Here is a 13023-nt window from a genome sequence, read left to right as displayed (position 1 = left end):
ATCCTCACTCCTAGAGGAATGCTAAATATCTCATAACTGGCCTCCCGGCCTCGCACGACCTACCCATCCATGAAACTTCCACCAACCCTGCAGCACTAGTGTATGCTAGTCATACATAACGCTGGACCCTATAGACTTTAGAATACCTGATCCTACCCTAAGCCCTTCATCAAAAAAGAACATGGAATAAGGCCAAACCAAACATTCTCAGGCTATAAGATCTTAGTTGTGTACGACCATGATGCATACACTAAGCAACTATAGTAATGATATCAATTTCATATAGATAAAACCCTAGGCTAGCAGGCATCATGTAATCATGCAATTCTATCATGCAATTCCTGAAGATCCCTAGCCTAGTACTAGCATGTTGTTCTAACATATCATAATATCAAATAATTGTATGGTATTTTGGGATCTACTTACTGACTCCGGCTGATCGTACACCCTGCATCTTCCTTTGATATTTTGAAAACCCTTTTTTTTAAAACCATTTTGAAAATCTTTTCCTTGGTTTGAGACAGGATTTACACAAGTGTTCCTCCAATTCATTAAAAACAAGGCTCTGATACCAACTTGTAACACCCATAAAAATCGTGCCAAATTTAAACTTTTAAAACATTTCAAAACCATTAATCATTACAAAACTTGTTTTCAAAATGTATAATATCAGAGTATCCCAAAAACATAAACATAAATATGAGGAGTTGTACGATCACGCCTTTGCCTTGTCGCGATCCCCTGAAGTACCTGAAACAATAAACTGAAACTGTAAGCCCGAGGCTTAGTGAGTTCCCCCAAAATACTGATACACTGCACATAACGCATATACAAATAACAGCATGTACTGGGTCCACAACTTTATAGTCTGGATTACCCCTGGGCCCACAGTGTGAGTCTGGATTGCCTTCCGGGCCCACAGCTCACATCTGGATTGCCACCGAGCCCACAGTACGAGTCTCCCTCAACTCGTATCTGGAATGCTCCCGAGCCCACAGTACGAGTCTGGCATGCCCCACCTGGCCCTCAGCTCGTATCTGGAATGCTCCCGGGTTTGTTGGTTACCGCACGAAGCAGTATCACCTCAACCCATCCCACATAATATATCGACATATAACACAACTAATACACATACAGATGATCACATAATACTACAGGTAGTCCAACAGATCTACCTAGCTGGCATAGCAACTAGCATGCAACACTAACTCATACTCAACATACTACCACTGCTAGGATATCATATCCAATGGGTCGGCCTTGGTGCCTTAGACCCCTTAGTATAGTGAGGTAACTCACCTCACAAATGTCGCACTGAAGCGATAAGCTCAACTCTCGAATCACCGACACGAACTCCACCACCTATAGTTACCATAAAACCATTTCCATAAATTTCCAAATTACCAAAATACCCCCAGAGGTCAAACTGGTCAACCCTTGGTCAAAGTCAAAGTCAACAGTCAAGGTCAACGGTCCATGTTGACCCGACTCGTCGATTGTAGTTCACCGACTCGTCGATTCCTTCCTGAACTCGAGAAGTTGTGAAATCCTTGGTTGACTCGTCGAGTTTCCCTGCAACTTGTCGAGTTCATGCGTGTCCAAATGTCGGGAAAACCCTAGTTGACTCGCCGAGTCACCCCACTGACTCGCCGAGTCCATGCAGAAGTCCTTGCACGACAATCTTCATCGGACTCGCCGAGTTGGCCATGCAACTCGCCGAGTCCCTTCAGTCCATTATCTATTCAGATGCTTTTTAAGCCATTTTAAGGTTCCATATTGCAGATCCAGCTTCCCAAGGCATGTTTATCACGTAAAGTTGCAAACTTTACGTGCATGCAAGGCTCTAAAGACTTATAATGTCAAAACCAAGCTTGTAATGGAGTTTTACACCTAAGTAGAGGTTCATACTTGCTAAAGGTGGAAGCTTTATGGACTTAGAGACCAAATAGAGTTCAGATCTTAAGTTGCAACTTCAGATCTTAGCTCATACCCAAGAATAGCTTCCTAATATGCTAGAAAAGCCCTAATCTTAGCCAAATGAGATCTAGAAGGAAATGAAGTCAAGGTAACGACTTGATACCTTCAGAAGATGCTAACTGAGGTAGATTTCAGATCCCCACACGCTCCTTGCTTCTTGCCACTTGTTTCTCCAAGCTTTTCTCACTAAGATCCACCTTCCAAAGCTTAAAATACACAAAAATGGAGCACACACATGGATTGGGGTTTGCTGGACTCTCAAGAGGCTGTAAGGGGATAAAGGAGGCTAATGATCCTTTAAATAGGGTGCAAAACCCCAGAAATTAGGGTTTCATCCCCCAGCTCCTACTCGTCGAGTCCTATCTTGGACTCGGCGAGTCGGTCACTTAACACGTGGCCAAACCCGTTTCTACGCGACGAGTCAGGGCATCCAACTCGTCGAGTAGACCTTGCCATTTATGAAAATTAAATCCATAAAATTAATACCTGAGAGTCAGGGCATTACACTGAGGAATTTTTGTTGACTTATCGGCCAATCGTAAAATAATACCAGTTTGTTGCAAAGTGCCTAAGTCATGTTGATCAAAAAGATTTCCCGGGATTATATTAACACTGGATCCAAGATCAAGGAGCGCCTTTTTGATATTAATGTTACCTAAGGTAACAGAAATTAAAGGTGCCCTGGGATCCTTAAGCTTGGGTGGAAGTTTATTTGATATTATGGAACTCGCATGCTCGGTTAAATCAATCTTTTTAAGGAGATGTGCTTGGAGTTTGCGTTTTTGAACACACAAATCCTTCAAAATTTGTGCATATGAAGGCACCTCCTTAATAAGTTTGACTAATGGGATATTTATTTTAACTTGACTAAATAGATCCCACATGTCTTCCATTTTCGGCCCTCGCTTCCCAAAAGGGAAGGATGTCGGTTTTTCTAAAGCCGAAGGGTATGGTGTGGTATTAACCTCCACACCATGCTCCCCAACTTTAGAGTTATATTTACCCTTAGCTACTTTTTGTTTTTCAGATTTGAAACCTTTCTCAAACTCTTCTTTTTCATCAAAGATGACTTCAGTGTCACTGTCATTATCTAAGGTAGTAGCACTTACCTTGTTGTCAATCTTTTTCCCACTACGCAAGGTGATTACCTCGTTCACTTGATGCTCTTTTCCCGGTCTTTGGTTGTGAGACGGGTTGACTGTTGTGGTACTTGGAAACTTGCCATCTTCTCTTTTCCCAATTTGCTCAGCCAGTTGAGCAATTTGCTTCTTGATAGCAGTTATAGACTTGGAGTTGGTGTCAGTTTTTTGGTATGTTTGAGTTATGAACTCCATGATTTTATCTAACTTATTGTCATCAGTTTCCTCCTTCCTTGATGTTCCACCTTGGTTGAAGTTGGATTGCTGGAACTGCTTTGACTGATTTTGGTTTTGGTAATTTCCTTGACGGTTATTGTAGTTTCCATTGTTGTTGTAGTTCCCGCCTTGGTTGTTGTTCCGATTGAATGGTCGCAAACTGTTTTGGAATTGACCAGAACCATGCACTTGATTGATTTCCTCTTGACTTCTCATGCACTCATCTGCAATGTGTCATGAATCTCTACAGCTTACACATATCTTCTGTCCCTGCGAAAAAAACACACCTTTCTCTTTGCCTAGACTAGAGAGTAGTAAGTCAAATTTTTTATTTAAAGAATTAATATCAGATTTGACTTCATTTTTCCAGTTTTTGTCTAGTCCAACTGAAGCAGCAGATGAAACTAGGGTGTCCCGTTTCTTAGCTGAGTAATTGGTTTTTGAACCATGACTCAACTGCTCCAAGAATCGCCAAGCGTCTTCACTATTTTGCATCATAATAGTGCCGTCGGACGAGGTATTTATCATAGTTTGATTTGCAGTGTCGACTCCATCATAAAAGAAACGGACCAGTTGTCAACGGGGAAATTCATGACGAGGGCATGAACGCAACAATTCCTTGAGGCGTTCAAATGCATCATGAAATTCTTCATTGGGTTTTTGTGCAAAATCTTGTATCTATTTTTTTATTTTCGTTGTTTTACTAGCAGGGTAAAACTCTTGTACAAATTTAGTTTTTAATTGCTCCCAAGTAGTAATACTATGGGGGCAAGAGAAGTGAACCAATACTTAGCTTTTTCTTTTAAAGTGAACGGAAATAAGTGAAGTCTTAAGGAATCTCTATTAGTTCCTCGCGGAGTATTCGCGTTAGCAATTGCAAGGAACTCATAGACATGATTGTATGGATCATCAGTTTTATGGCCCCTAAAGATAGGTAAGATACTAATTAGTTGTGGTCTTACTTCCACATGATGCTCATTTCCTTCCGCGAAGAGTATAGGTGATGCATCATCATACTCTCCCGGCTGAAAATGGGACGCCACAGATTGTCTATTAGGTTGCGGAAAGTAAAGATGAGGGAATTGGTTACCTTCTTTGTAGTATCCTCCATTCGCATTGTTAAATCCACCATTTGGATTCCTTCGGTATTGATTCCCAAAGCCTTGATTCCCGAATCCGTCGTTGTAATCGTTGTTGCCACCGTTGTGGAAATTCTAGTTGTTCCGGTTGTTGTTGTATTTCCCGTTTCCACCCCGATTGCCTTGATTCTGTCTATTACCAACATTTCTAGGATTTTGGTTCTGATTTCTACCATTACCACCATTGTGGTTTCCTCCATTGCCTCCCATATTCTGTGCCCAATTTCCTCCGTTTCCATCGTTTTGGCCACGGTTGTTTCTGTTCGGTTGTGGTTGTACTGGATGGATGATTGGTGCACCGACATTGTTGTTGTTCCTGTTATTCCCATTGTTGTTGTCGTTTGGGAATTGAGGAGCTACTAGTGGAACTTGTGGTGGAGGATTGTTGACTGCATCCTCACGCCCCTCGACCACATCTTCTACGACCACATTATTTGCATTCATAGTGTTGATGTTCCTTCTGGTGACCCGATTTGAGCGAGCCGTTCGTTCGATTTCCGAATCAAATGCAAACGGTGACGAGCGTCTGCTATATCTTGTATGCATGTACCGGTGTTCCTACACAACACAAATAAAACAAAACGTGAACTGCAAACAAGAAATAAAATTGAAAATAAAGACTATAACTACTTAAACACAATAGTTCAAGCGCACAATCTCCCTGAAAACGGCGCCAATTTTTGATCAATGTCGTTGTATCAATCAAAAATAAACCAACTAACCTAAGTAGATAGGGTAACTCGGGTCGAATCCACGAGCAGTTCGTGGTTAAACTTTGTGTCAAAGTAATCAATAAAAAGAAAATTATTACTAGCAATTGTCACAAAAAAGATTAAAGCAAAGACCAAACAAAAGCTTGAAAATTTATTAATTTAAAATGAAAATCTCAATGAGAAAACTAGAGTACTCTCGGTTTAGTTATGGACAGTTTAGATTCACACACTTTCTTCCCTAGAATCCTAATTCAATTACTTAGATGCAATTGAGATTTATTAACTAGTAACACATAGCTTCACTAGTACAAAAATGACCAATGGTCACACTTTTGTCAAAACCGCCCAACCACATTTTTTTCTAAAATTGTGTCTAAAGGTTCTTCCTAAAATATTGTCATTGTTTTAGCGACATTTTAAGTTGAATTTCGTGACGATTGGTAATATAGTTGAAACCTTTAGACACACTTAAACATAAAAAATGTGACAATTATTAGCCACACTCGGACAACGTGGTCAAATGTCACCATTTGCCATAGGTTTGTCAGATATATGAAAAAAAATTGTGATGGTTTTTATAAAAGACGATTGATTAATATATAGTCACATGAAGCAAATATTTATGTATGTATATCTTGGAGCAGATATTGACATTTGAATGTAATGTAGCTAAAAGGTCATATATGGCCACATTAATTTTTTGGGTGTCCATACAATAACATTTATTACACATTGATTAAGAGCAACATAACAAGTAACTATAAGTATTTTATGGTCATATTTCATTTCTTATGTGTGTCTAAAATTGAATATTTGTCATTGATAAAAGAGAAAATGTATAAGTATAAGTATGTTATAGTCATAGTTAAACTTGTTATGTGTGGCTAAAAGGTAAATCAAATTCATAAAAAAAGAAAATACTTGTGACTATAAGTAATTTGTTGTTGTTTTATACGATTTGGTGTATGTCTAAAAGTAAAACATAGTAATCATAAAAGAAAAAAAAATATGATTGTAAGAATTTAATGGTCACTGATTAAATTATTAAATATGTACAAGCAAAAAAAAATATGATTAAATATAAAACATGTAACTCTTAGTATTTTGTTGCCACTTTTAAGAACAATGGTCATGATTTAATTTTTATGTGTGTTTAATAGTAAACAATAGTCATGATAAAAGAAAAATGATATGATTGTTATTATTTTTTGGAAATTTATTCATTTTATAGGTCTTATTATAAGTAAATAATAATAATAATAATAATAATAATAATAATAATAATAATACATGTGACCTTTAGTATTCTATGGCGACATTTTAAGGAAAAAACAATGACTATAAGTATATATGGTTACAGTGTAATAAAAAAAACCTTGAACTACGAGTGCTTTATGGTTATGGTTTAAATTTTTATGTGCGATTAAAAGTAAACAATCGTCGTGGAAAAAGAAGAAATGTATGACTATTAGTATTTCATGGTCACAGTTTAATTTTTATGCGTGTCAAAAATGAAGAATTTTCATGATAAAAGAAATTAAAACTTGTGCATATAAGTATTGTACCGTCATGTTCTACTTTATAGTGTATCTAAGAGTGAATAATGCGTTATAATAATAAAAAAAACATGTGACCATAATTACTTTTTTGTCATTGATAAGTACATTGCTATTTCTATTAAAATGATTAGTATGTGGATATCTCTACAAAAAAAATGATATGCCATAAATGAGAAGATATCTTTCTACCTTTGTTATAAATGACAAGTACATTGCTATTTATGTTTAAGACTATATGTACATTGTTATTTCTTTCAGGTAGTGTTTGATGTATGAGACTGTACAATACTAAACGAAACTATAGTGAGCTGGAAAGGACAAAACCGGAAAAATAATTAATATAACGTTTGGTGATACTAGAACAACACACAACAAAATATTTAAATTACCAAATTGTCCTTAATTGTTTACTAGTTTTTTTTCACTGTAAATTGTTACTATTACTTTTTATAGTAATTACTTTTGAGAAATTCCATTTGATATTTAAACCTTCATCCAAAAACTATTTGGATTAAAAATTTGATACATACACATAATTTATATATTAAAAAAATAAAGACAAAACTTCACAAATGGTCCCTGTGGTTTCCGAAAATCTGAAGTTTAGTCCCTAATCTTTAAAAACCTCACAGATGGTCCATGTGGTTTCAAAACTTTTAACAAATGGTCCTTTTCGTTAACTCCGTTAGCTTTTGGCCGTTAAGTGAATGATATTTATGTCATTTCACAGCCATAGGGACCATTTATGAAGATTTGCCTTATTTAAAAAAAAAAAAAAAAAAATATAATTATTTAATATTAAAGGGTCCCACCCTCTCTCTCTCTCTCCCTCTCTCTCTCTCTCCCAGCAATGACGGAAGCAAAACCAGAACCTGCCGGAGTTAACAGCTTATCCAAAGCTCGATCGGGAAAACTTGGACCTGAATCACGTTTTCCAGCGTCAACTCGATACCCTTGTAGAAGCCCCACGGTGAATGATCTTGTAACCTTAACAATTGACTCCGAGAACTCATCAGACTTGGTAATTTTGAAAACTTGCTTCAAACTGCTAAGGCTTTGATCGGAATCGGATTATATAAACTCTTTCAGATCCTTGGAAATCACTCCTATTGCCTCAGCGGAATCACCAAGAGATTCGGTAATGGAAGCTAAGGCGCCTAAAACCTTCATCACCCTATCCCTCTTCTGGATGACAGAAGGCGATTTACAAACCTTATAAGCACCGTAAGTTGAAAACCCTACTGCTGCTATGAGAAGAATCCGTTTATTTCTTTTCCTGGAGAAACGCAGACCTTCGTTTATCGTTGCTAGATCCATGTAATACGCTTGTTCGAGGATTTGCAGGATAATTTGTGTTTTGCACTTTTTACTAAATCGAGAAAAAACCAATTGGGTTTTCTTTTACAAATCTTGACTTAGGGCTTGCAATTGCAATGTTGTGTAAAGAGATGAATTCGAAAATCGATGAATATATGCATATCAAATGAACCTTAAATTGGGAAAGCCACTGCAGATTTTTGCGAAGGTACATTCGATCGTGGTGGAAATGTGTGCGTATAACCGACTCCATCCCTTATCGTTATCGAAAGAGGGTGAAAATGGGGGGAGGAGGGTAGGTTCTAGTGTTTCACTATATATATATATATATATATATATATATATATATATATATATATATATATATATATATATATATATGAGAGAGAGAGAGAGAGAGTGGGACCCTTTATTAAATAATTATATATTTTTTATTTTTTTAAATAACAAAAAACTTCATAAATGGTCCCTCTTTTGTGAAATAACGGAAATGCCCTTCACTTAACTGCCAAAAGCTAACGGAGTTAGCAAAAAGGACCATTTGTTAAAAGTTTTGAAACCACAGAGACAATCTATGATGTTTTATAAATTAGGGACTAAACTTCAGATTTTCGGAAACCACAAGGACTATTTTTGAAGTTTTGTCAAAAATAAAAAGTTCTTTCATGTCTTCAAGGTGTGCCCCTGTAACTCATCAACCACCGCCATTGTTTACTCCAATGCTGCACCATTTCTATCCCACAAGATTATCATACCTCTATTGTTGAGCACCAATGGAAAAAATACACAAGCTTGATCAATTAGAAATGGAAAACTGACATCTAATATCAAACCTGCGAAAAGTTTTTTTCTACAGTTCAAAATTTGTCTCTTCTAGCCCTTCATAATCGATTGAAATCACTTTTTTGTCATTCGTTTATGCAATAAAAGCCCTAATTATAGATCCCTTTTTAGCATGAAGCCCGAATGATGGTGAAAAAGAATGGAGAAAATGGTGATGATGAAGGAGGAGAAAGGAGAAGTCCTCAGACATGATGAATAGGAATAGGCGAGGTCGTATAAAAGATAAACAAGCAGGTGAGGTTAGAGGAAGAGGGTATTGTTGTCAAAAGTAAAATGTCCCAGGGATTCCACTCATCTAGGTGAGACTAAATTTTAATAAAACAGTTTCATTTGACTTTGTCAAGTTCTGTCTTTGTTCCGGTTCCAGTCATGCCAAACGCTTCCAAAGAATTTTATATGTTCTCTTATGTCCTGTCATACGTACCAAACGCTACCTTAAAAATGATAAGTAGGGATTTACACTATGGAGAGGACAAAGGAGCATGGAGGAACTGATAAAGACTCAATAACTAATTTGGTGGGGGGAGAGAGAGAGAGAGAGAGAGAGAGAGAGAGAGAGAGCAAGGGAAAAGGACACTAATTTTGGATATGTAAGTGAAAGTACACTGCTATTACACTTGTACAACACCAACAATTAGGATTACAGTGGAATAGAGATAACCAACAAATAATTCGACACCAATAGATCGTCAATGAAAATTTGAAACTCGATACTTTTTGTCCAAGTAGTTCACTTCAAAGAATTCTCCAAAGTCAATCATATTTGAACCAACAGAAGCAATGATTATTTCCAATACTAAGAATACAATGAAAAAGCCAAATCCAACAGCACCAACCAAGTTGTGTAGAGTGTTTATGCATATGAATTATACTCTTAAAAGTGAATCATATGCAAGATTAGTAGGTCAAGCTTGAAGAAACCACTAGATCTAATATTAGTATAAGCAACCAGGAATAATAGGAGCATTCGGAAAGACTTATACATATTAGCACCCAATAGGGAATTTGTGCCATTCTTAATTTGTGAAACAGCACCGCTGTACCATAGTTACTAGGATCGCTTCCCCCCCTACGTTTTCCGTTCCGGATCGGACAATCCAGAAACGGGACCAATTGCGATCCAATCGCGACCCAATCGCAAAATCCACCGACCCCGAATTGCTTGAAATGTCGATCCTACTACAGGATGGAAAGCGATTTCAATCTACTAAATTCGTCGACCCATCAATTTCTGGAACGACAACCCATCAATTTCTGGAGCGCGATGACAAAATTGCATATTAAACAAAGTAAAAACATCGGCAGGTGAGAATAATCCCGTCGACCCATTAATTTCTATCACCCTATTTCATATTCACAATCCTATTCTACATCTTCAAACATTCAGTCCTCTACTCCTCCATTCCTTAAGTTCTTTATTCTTATTAGTTTCTTTTTGCGAAAGATGGCATTTGGTAAAAATAATCATGTTCTAGAGAGAGTTGATGTTACCTTGACTGATTCTGATAATGAAGATGGAATTCTACGCTATGCAGAAAGTTTTGAAGTTCCTCAACACTTTCTATAGATTATCGATCCTACATCGTACTACATTACATGGTACACCGTTCCAGGTACCGAAATAGCGTTCTGGAGAAGACTACCCCCCCTCGTACCGAATTTTATAATGAAGATGGAATTCTACGCTATGCAGAAAGTTTTGAAGTTCCTCAACACTTTCTATAGATTATCGATCCTACATCGTACTACATTACATGGTACACCGTTCCAGGTACCGAAATAGCGTTCCGGAGAAGACTACCCCCCCCCCCTCGTACCGAATTTTATAGATTACCGATCCTCGGTCCCGTTTTCGTTCCACGTACCGGAACGATCCCGTTTCCGTGTAACTATGCGATGTACCAGCCTATGACTACAATTCAAAGTGTACATCAAATTTTGGATAAATACACTGACGAGAAGCTTTGTCATCAGTGTGGATTGATCACCAAAAAGTGTCATTTATATGGTAAATATAAGTTCTTACCCTGAGTATCAATTGACCACCAGATGTAATTAATTTGTTTGGATCAACGGATTCCAATTTGCAAATCTGGAAACAGAAACCCAATAAAGCTTCAACTATAACCACAAAAAACACTAAAATGAAAATAAAATGGATTTGGGTCTAACTGATTTTGATGTAGGTATTCAAATCCAATTTTTTCCTTATTTTTTGGATTGAATGTGCCGTTGATGCCTTCCTCAATCGATGATAACAGAGGCTCGGTGGATCGGTGAAGGTTTACAGCAAGGCGAAGCTTTGGTTGAGCGGTGGTGGGGCATTAGACCGGTGGTGGGGCATTAGACCGGTGGTGGTGCATAGAACGACGGAGAAGGCTGCAGATGACTGAGAAATGCAACATAGAAGATGTGGAGCATCCATTGAGGTTTGGTGTGAGCGGGATCTGAGATTGATTGGCTGGTGGTAAGAGATTGGTCACATTTTTGGGGGAATTTTGAAATGTAAACCATAGCCAAACTTTTGGGGGAGCGCGGTATGTTGGAAATATCCAACGGAATTAAAAATAAATATCAAAATTTTATTATTATTATTATTATTATTATTATTATTATTATTATTATTATTATTATTATTATTATTATTTGTATTTTTATTATGTTGTATATGTGTGTAAATGTGTATGTGTGTATGAATATGTGTATGTGAATGTATAAGTGTATGTGTAAGTGAAAAAAATGAAGCGGAAAAAACGACGTTTGTGCCCGAGAAAACGAAAATAAGAAAAAAATCAAATTAGCAAGAACTCTTGTGAGCTGGCGATGTTTTGTGATTTTAAACAAAAATAGCACAGTGGAGGAAGACTCAAGTTATGGTGATATAAATATGTTATTATAAAACAAATAACAAAAACTATACTATTTTCCGAATATAATTTATAAATTTAACACTATATTTCTAACAGTTTGCAACTAATAAATAAAAATATTAATGAAAGGTGTGAGTCTGCGTGTGGATGCATATAGGGGTATAGGTGGAGTATGGAGATGTAAGTATAGGTATGGGTTAGTCGGAGTGGATTTAGGGGGTGTTGGTGGGGATATGATTATATGTGTGAGTGGGGGTGAGGGTGAGGTGGATGAATATATATGTGGATTTGGGATAGGGTAGGGTGGGGTAGGTGTTGGTGTAGGTTTGTGGGTTGGGGTGTTTGGTTGTGGTGGCACTTAGCATTTAGGCGTGGGTGTTGGGTGTAGGTGTAGGTGTAGGTAGGGGTGCTTGGATGGGTTTGTGAAGATGATGTAGTGGTGCATGTGTGTATGAGTATACATGTATGTAAAGGTGGTTTTGGGTACGGCTGGGTGGAGATAGGGATCTGAGATATGGTAGGGTGTACATGTTTGTTTGTAGGTATGAATAGGAGACTTATGGCTAACGAATTATGGTTTAAGGCTTAAGGATTATGACATATTGCTTATGCTTTGGTCTTAAGCGTAAGGTTATTGGTTAATGGGTAAGGTCTTAAGGCTTATCGATTATGACATATAACTTAGGGCTTAGGGCTTAAGGCATATGACATATGACGTATCTTAGGACACATATGTTGATGGCTTATGACTTAATAATTAGGGTTTATGGCTTAGGGATTATGACTTATTTCATAAGCTATAAGTCATAAGCCAAAAGTCATAATTATTAAGCACTAAACTATAAGTCATAAGCCATAATCCATAAGCCTTGAACCATAAGCCATAAGCCTTATTGCTCATGGTTTAAGGCTTACGTCTCATGGATTATGGCTTATGGCTTAAGGCGTATTGCTTAAGGCTTAAGCCATAAACCAAAAGTCATAAGCCCTAAGCCTTAAGCCATAAACGATAAACCTTCAAGGTTAGGTACTAGTAGCAAGTTTGTGGTGTAAATGCTTATGGCATAAGGCTTATTGCTTATGGATTATGACTTATAACTTAGGGATTATGACTTATGACATACTTCTTAAGGCATATGACTTTTGGCTTAGTTCTTAAGTCATATAACATATGGATCGAAGCTGATGGCTTGTGGTGTATGGTTGAGGGCATATGGATTAAAGATCATGGTTTATGGCTTATAACTTAG

The 13023-nt window shown here is 37.2% G+C and overlaps 1 non-coding gene across 1 annotated transcript; it reads left to right on the top strand.

The window, feature by feature from the left end:
* The first annotated feature begins 3918 nt into the window (after positions 1-3918).
* Positions 3919-4025, top strand: LOC145162000 (small nucleolar RNA R71). The gene has a single exon (XR_013738854.1). It is a non-coding gene; the product is annotated as a small nucleolar RNA R71 (small nucleolar RNA).
* The last annotated feature ends 8998 nt before the right edge of the window (positions 4026-13023 follow it).

Source organism: Lactuca virosa, chromosome 2, assembly GCF_052849685.1.
Source record: "Lactuca virosa cultivar CGN04683 chromosome 2, Lactuca_virosa_CGN04683_v6, whole genome shotgun sequence".
Classification (NCBI taxonomy): Eukaryota; Viridiplantae; Streptophyta; class Magnoliopsida; order Asterales; family Asteraceae; genus Lactuca; species Lactuca virosa.
This window is presented reverse-complemented; position numbering and strand designations above follow the sequence as displayed.